Source organism: Pinus tabuliformis, chromosome X (assembly GCF_031772625.1).
Source record: "Pinus tabuliformis cultivar Carrire ecotype Pingquan chromosome X, CPIR1, whole genome shotgun sequence".
NCBI lineage: Eukaryota > Viridiplantae > Streptophyta > Pinopsida > Pinales > Pinaceae > Pinus > Pinus tabuliformis.
In genome coordinates, this window is record NC_142308.1 from 391,313,585 (window position 1) to 391,321,250 (window position 7,666).

Consider the following 7,666-nt stretch of genomic DNA (forward strand, 5'->3'; position numbering starts at 1 on the left):
ACAACTGCCTTACATTACCTTTGTACCTTTGTACCTTTGTCTTAAGGCATGCTTTTAAAAGCTAATCACTCTAATGGGAAATGAAATCTTCAAGTCATAGATAAAGAACCCAAAAATCTTTTATTATGTACCAAGCACTTGTTTTTACAGTGATTCAATACAATTCTTCTTCATTTTTATTGGTTTCCTTTTTCCTTGGATGAAAAGGTTGCTTGAGCATAGAGACCGAAAGGTGGCAACATGCTTATTGTGAAATATTCCTAACAAAAACCCAACATCAACATCTAAAACAAATGAAATAGGAAGAAAATGAAAGTGATGGTGGGCACCGAAGAGAAGGAAGGGGATCAGCAAGGAAGGAGGTCAGACGGGGGGGGCAAGAGAGTTTGAAGGGGCCCTTTTCTGTTCTTTACTACCCACGCCATTTTCAGTCCCCACGATGTGTGAACCTCCAAATGGAAGTGCATGAACCACACCCCTACATATATTCCATGGATATTGAGTAAGCAAACATTTTTATAATTTCATTTATGCAATGATATGAGTTAATGCAAAGTTGAATGGGAAATGAGTTGAGATTGTGTGAATATTTTGTAGGTATTACCTGGATTGTCTGCATGGAATATGATAGCGGCCCAACCTCCTTTGGGAACTCCCACAATGTTTCTCTCAATAGGGTCAATGAGGTGAAATTTTGGTGCATCTATTGATTCATTGTAGTTTCCAACACCTTGGCCCACCACAAAGAAATTGAAACCATGGATATTGACAAAATGGCTGTATGTGCTGAAGATTCTAGTGTCTTGAAGAATTAATTGAACACTTGCGTTGAAGGGAAGGAATTTTACTCTAGTCCCATGCACAACCTATGTATTATTGGGTGGAGTGCTAGTGTAATTGAATGGGAATGGAGGATTTTCTATAAAATTGGTCTTATAGACTCCTTTCATCTACTTGAAATAGTGGGAGTGAAGAAGAGCAGTGTTTGGGAGAACAAAAGAAATGTTGTTGACAAAGGTAGTGAATCTTATACCAATGGATGCCTGGCATGTGGCATTTCCCATCCCCTTTGGACAAGGATTCAATCCCAAACCATCTGTAAAAAAAACTTCTTATCCATTGTTTGAGGAACCAGTGCAGGGAATTGTTAGTTAGCCAAGCTTCTTATTTTTGCACTAAAGTTGGCTACAAAGGAAGTGCCATTAAGGGTAGGGAGTTTAGGCATCATAACGATGGAAGAGTTATTAGAGTTGGAAACATTGTAGCTCACAATTCCCACAACAATGGAGTTATCAAATGTTCCACCACTTGTAACAAATGGGCGAGCTGTAATATAAAATTGGTTAACTCCTCTAACATTAACAATAGCATTAGTAGTGAATAACACATTGGTGGTTTGGTCGGGTGTTATAACAAGATTTTTTTTCTGGAAAGGCTTCACATAAACTGCATCTACTTCCACCATAGTCATGCTATGATTTGCAATGGCAAGGAAGAGCTCATCATTGAGGGAAACATTGATGATTCGAAGGAGATATGTCTTCCCGGGATTGAAATTTAGAACAAAATTATCTACATAGCATGCCATGGGTTAGTAAATAAGTGAGATCCTCTTTTTGTAGCCAATATATCAAATAAATGAAAAATTTTAATACAATTATCATTACCATTGGAGCAGTTGTACAATGGTCTAGAAAACCCATTTATAGTGTAGGCATCTGACACATTTGGACCTCCTCCTGTTTGGAGGGCCTGCTGAATAACCTTTTCAGTATCTGCATTCCACCATTCTCTTGCAAGGTGGTGAGTGTAAAACCATTAAATTCCATCTAGTATGTTCTCTGACCATTGTTACAAGGTCCAGATTATCCAGAAATAGTATTAAGATATATGAACTTACCTAGAATAATGGTGACATCTTTGGATGGCTTGGGAAATGGGTAGGGAGCATGTGGCTTAGGATATATAATGATGGCACCATGTACACTAGCTCTTAACCAAGAAATGTGTGCATGCCACCATAGAGTTCCTCTCTGTCCTGTGATGGTGAAGTTATAAACGTAACTCATTCCAGTTTGAATTGGACATTGGGTGATATAACTAGGACCATCTGCCCATCTAGACCTCAGCTGTCGAATCCCATGCCTGCATGCAGAAAAAATATACATGATATATACAACTATTTAGTAGCTGCATGCAAGCTAGATAAGTACTATGATCACATATAGAAATCAATCCATAATAATCATCAAAACACTTACTTTATCATACATATCATAAATTTCTCCTTACTAAAATTTAAAAAAACCATAAATATAATTACCAATGAATAGTCACATTGTCCTTAACGTGGTTTACCAGCTTTATAATTACTTGATCTCCCTCCTGAGAAAAAATTGTAGGTCCTGGATACTGTCCATTCATTGTGATCAAAGGTTTTGTGTTGCAAAGACGTGTCACATTACTTAGCCTCACCTGCAACCCAATGCATGTATAGTTAGGTTAATATAATCAAAAACTCGAACACCACAATAAACACCAACATAGTATAAATGATTTTAACTCTATATGGTTACATTGAAGTTGTAATGCCTAGTTGTCTGCCAATGTTTTCCCGATGCTATATCCAGGTTCTGAATGATGACCAGTAGGATGAAAATTAAGAAGTAATTCACAGCCGCTGCTCGAGAAGGGAAAGGATAGAAGAATTTCTTTGAGTTCAAAATTTTCCTCTTGTTAACTTAACTTATAAACTATGAAATCTTAGCTTGAATATCGCTGTGATCAGCTAGGAAGCCTTGGCATCTATACATGTACCAAGATTGCCCTGAAGATTGAATGTTGTGGGGTATAATTTGGTGGTGAATTGGTGGAGTAAAAAATAAGAATACGCACTCACAAACAACCTTGGACATTGCACAAAGAAAAATATTGCCTACTTTCTTCTGTGCAGGTGTACCAACTTAGCTAAAAGAATTGTTCACTGTAAGAATGAATGGATGTAATTAAGTTCAATGGATATTAGTGTGAAATCGAAAGACAATGTAGGGTTAGGACATCCATGGTTTTATGGCATGGAACGAGGTCCTATATATGAGTTAAGATATGTTAATCATAGGATCATAAGCTCGCTGAGGACCACCATGAAAAAATTGTCTCCCGTAAGTCGGTAGCACATATGGATGAAGAGCATAAATGAAAAAAAAAGTGATATGTTAGGTGATCTAACTATAACCAAATCAACTTCACCATTAAATCAAAGTTATACAACTTCCTTACATTACCTTTGTCTTAAGGCATGCTTTTAAAAGCTAATCACTCTAACAGGAAGTGAAATCTTCAAGTCATAGATCATACATAGAAGAACCCAAAACTCTTTTATTATGTACCAAGCACTTGTCTGTACAGTGATTCAATACAATTCTTCTTCATTTTGATTGGTTTCCTTTTTCGTTGGATGAAAAGGCTGCTTGAGCAGAGAGACCGAAAGGTGGCAACATGCTTATTGTGAAATCTTCCTAACAAAAACCCAATGTCAACATCTAAAACAAATGAAACAGGAAGGAAATGAAAGTGATGGTGGGCATTGGAGAGAAGGAAGGGGATCAACAAGGAGGGAGGTCGGAGGGGGGAGGCGGGAGAGTTTGAAGGGGCCCTTTTCCATTCTTTACTACCCATGCCATTTTCAGTCCCCACGATGTGTGAACCTCCAAATGACAGTGCATGAACCACACCCCTGCATATATTCCATGGATATTGAGTAAACAAACATTATTATAATTTTCATCTATGCAATGATATGATTTAATGCAAAGTTGAATGGGAAATGAGATGAGATTGTGTGAATATTTTGTAGGTATTACCTGGATTGTTTACATGGAATCTGATAGCAGCCCAACCTCCTTTGGGAACTCCCACAATGTTTCTCTCAACAGGGTCAATGAGGTTAAAGTTGGGTGCATCTGTTGATTCATTGTAGTTTCCAACACCTTGGCCCACCACAAAGAAATTGAAACCATGGAGATGGACAGGATGGCTGTCTGTGCTGAAGATGCTGGTGTCTTGAAGAATTAATTGAATAGTTGTGTTGAAGGGAAGGAATTTTACTCTAGTCCCATTCACAGCCTGTGTATTATTGGGTGGAGTGCCAGTGTAATTGAATGGGAATGGAGGATTGTCTGGAAAATTGGTCTTATAGACTCCTTTCATCTACTTGAAATAGTGGGATTGAAGAAGAGCAGTGTTTGGGAGAACAAAAGAAATGTTGTTGACAGAGGCAGTGAATCTTGTTCCATTGGGTGCCTGGCATGTGGAATTTCCCATCCCCTTTGGACAAGGATTCAATCCCAGACCAACTGTAAAGAAAAATTTCTTGTCCACTATTTGAGGAACCAGTGCAGGGAATTGTGAGTTAGCCAAGCTTCTAAGTTTTGCACTAAAGTTGGCTGCAAAGGAAGTGTCATTAAGGGTAGGGAGTTTAGGCATCATAACGATGGAAGAGGTATTAGAGTTGGAAATGTTGTAGCTCACAATTCCTGCAATAGTGGAGTTATCAAATGTTCCACCACCTGTAACAAATGGGCGAGCTGCTATGTAAAATTGGTTAACTCCTCCAACATTAACAGTAGCATTAGTAGTGAATAACACATTGGTGGTTTGGTCGGGTGTTATAACAAGAGTGTCTATCTAGAAAGGCTTCACATAAACTGCATCTACTTCCACCACAGTCATGCTGTGATTTGCAATGGCAAGGAAGAGCTCATCATTGAGGGCAACATTGATGATTCGAAGGAGATATGTCTTCCCAAGATTGACATTTAGAACAAATGTATCTACATAGAATGCCATGGTTAGTAAATGAGTGAGATCCTCTTTTTGTAGCCAATATATCAAATAAATAAAAAAATTAAATACAATTATCATTACCATTGGAGCAGTTGTAAAGTGGTCCAGGAAATCCATTTATAGTGTAGGCATCTGACACATTTGGACCTCCTCCTGTTTGGAGGGCCTACTGAATAACCTTTTCAGTATCTGCATTCCACCATTCTCCTGCAAGGTGGTGTGTGTAAAACCATTAAATTCCATCTGGTATGCTCTCTGGCCATTGTTACAAGGTCCAGATTATCCACAAAAGGTATTAAGATATATGAACTTACCTAGAATAATGGGGACTTCTTTGGATGGCTTGGGAAATGGGTAGGGAGTGTGTGGCTTAGGATATATAATGATGGAACCATGTACACTAGCTCTTAACCAAGAAATGTGTGTGTGCCACCATAGAGTTCCTCTCTGTCCTGTGATGGTGAAGTTATAAACGTAACTCATTCCAGTTTGAATTGGACATTGGGTGATATAACCAGGACCATCTACCCATCTAGACCTCAGCTGTCGAATCCCATGCATGCATGCAAAAACAATATACATGATATATACAACTATTCAGTACACAAAAGAAGAGACCTGTTTTCACAATGACCAGTTCTCCAAAGCTCTCCTCTAGTGTCAGTAGAGACCAAGATCAATTGCCACATGAGTATACAGGTTATACTCAGTGAAAATGTTCTCACCTAAAGACGTATCACATTACTTAGTCTCCCTTGAAATCCAATGCATGTATAGTTAGGTTAATATAGTCAAGCACTTGAACACCCCAGTAAACACCAACATAGTATAAATTATTTGCACTCTATATGGTTACATTGAACTTGTAATGCCTGGTTGTCTACCAGTGCTTTCTTGCTGCTATATCTAGGTTATGAATGATGACTAACAGGATGAAAATTAAGAAGTACTTCATAGCTGCTGCTCGAGAAGGACAAGAGTAGAAAAATGTCTTTATGTTCAAAATTTTCTAACTTAACTTATAAACTATGAAATCTTAGCTTGAATATCATTGTGATCAGCTGGGAAGCCTTGCCATTTATACATGTACCAAGATTTCCCTGAAGACTGCCCCCGAAGATTTAAGGTTGTGGGGTATAATTTGGTGGTGAATTAGTGGAGTAAAAAATAAGAACATGCACTCACAAACAACCATGGACATTGCACAAAGAAAACCCTTGCCTAATTGCTTCTGTGTAGGTGTACTGACTCAGCTAAAAGAATTATTCACTGTAAGAACAAATGGATGCAATTAAGTTCAATGGAGATTACTGTGAAATCGAAAGACGTAATATAGGGTTAGGACATCCATGCTTTTCTGGCATGGCATGAGGTCCTATATATGAGTTAAGATATGTTAATCACAGGATCATAAGCTCGTTGAGGACCACCATGAAAAAAATGTCCTTGTCCATGAAAAACTGTCTCCTTTCTAATTAACTGCCATCGCCATGTATTACTATAATTTCATAGTTGAGTTCATTGATCGAGAGAGAGACTATAGCTGGTCTCAATGTATAACTGGTTTTTGATATGATAATGTTTGTAAACTATGTGGTTTTGCAGACCTAGCTGCCAAAATCATCGCCCTATCCCCCAAGACTCTCATGGCCACAAATAGATTTCTGTGAGAAGTCTGCAACAATGATTTCCAGAGAGAAAAAAACATGCAATTGCACATGGTTGTTAATATGTTTCTCCCAATAAAAAATTATCATTCCCTGTTCTGTCCTTGTGTACAATCCATGAAAAAAGTTAGAAATTGTTAAGCACCTATAAAAACTAGCTAGTCTTGACTCCTCACACAAAATAAGAGACCTGGTTTCACAATGTCGAGTTATCCAAAGCTCTCCTCTGTTGTCAATAGAGACCAAGATCAATTGCCACTGGAGTATACAAGTTATACTCAGTGAAAATTTTCTCACCTAAAGACATGTCACATTACAACCTACAACCCAATGCATGTATAGTTAGGTTAATATAATCAAACACCTAAACACCCCAGTAAACACCAACATAGTATAAATTATTTTCACTCTATATGGTTACATTGAACTTGTAATTCCTGGTTGTCTGCCAGTGCTTTCCTGCTGCTATATCCAGGTTCTGAATGATGACCAACAGGATGACAATTAAGAAGTACTTCACAGCTGCTGCCCGGGAAGGGCAAGGGTGGAACAATGTCTTTGAGTTCAAAAATTTCCTCTTGCTAACTTAACTTATAAACTATGAAACCTTAGCTTGAATATCGCTGTGATCAGCTGGGAAGCCTTGTCATTTATAAATGTACCAAGATTGCCCACCTAGTTGTCTGCCAGTGCTTTTCCACTGCTATATCCAGGTTCTGAATGATGACCAGTAGGATGACAATTAAGAAGTACTTCACAACTGCTGCCTGGGAAGGGCAAGGGCAAAACAATGTCTTTGAGTTCAACATTTTCCTCCTGCTAACTTAACTTATAAACTATGAAACCTTAGCTTGAATATCACTGTGATTAGCTGGGAAGCCTTGGCATTTATACATGTACCAAGATTGTCCTGAAGATTGCCCCTGAAGATTGAAGATTGTGACATATAATTTGGTGGTGAATTGGTGGAGTAAACAATAAGAACACGCACTCACAAATAACCATGGACATTTCACAAAGAAAACCATTGCCTAATTGCTTCTGTGCAGGTGTACCAACTCAAGTAAAAGAATTGTTCACTGTAAGAACGAATGGATGTAATTAAGTTCAATGGAGATTAGTGTGGAATCAAAGGACTTAATGTAGGGTTAAGA

General features: G+C 38.1%; 2 pseudogenes; both read right to left on the minus strand.

The window, feature by feature from the left end:
• Positions 1-347: 347 nt before the first annotated feature.
• On the minus strand, positions 348-2,915 carry LOC149140183 (laccase-4-like; annotated as a pseudogene).
• A 690-nt stretch (positions 2,916-3,605) lies between these two features.
• LOC149140184 (laccase-12-like) lies at positions 3,606-7,321 on the minus strand (annotated as a pseudogene).
• Positions 7,322-7,666: the final 345 nt, after the last annotated feature.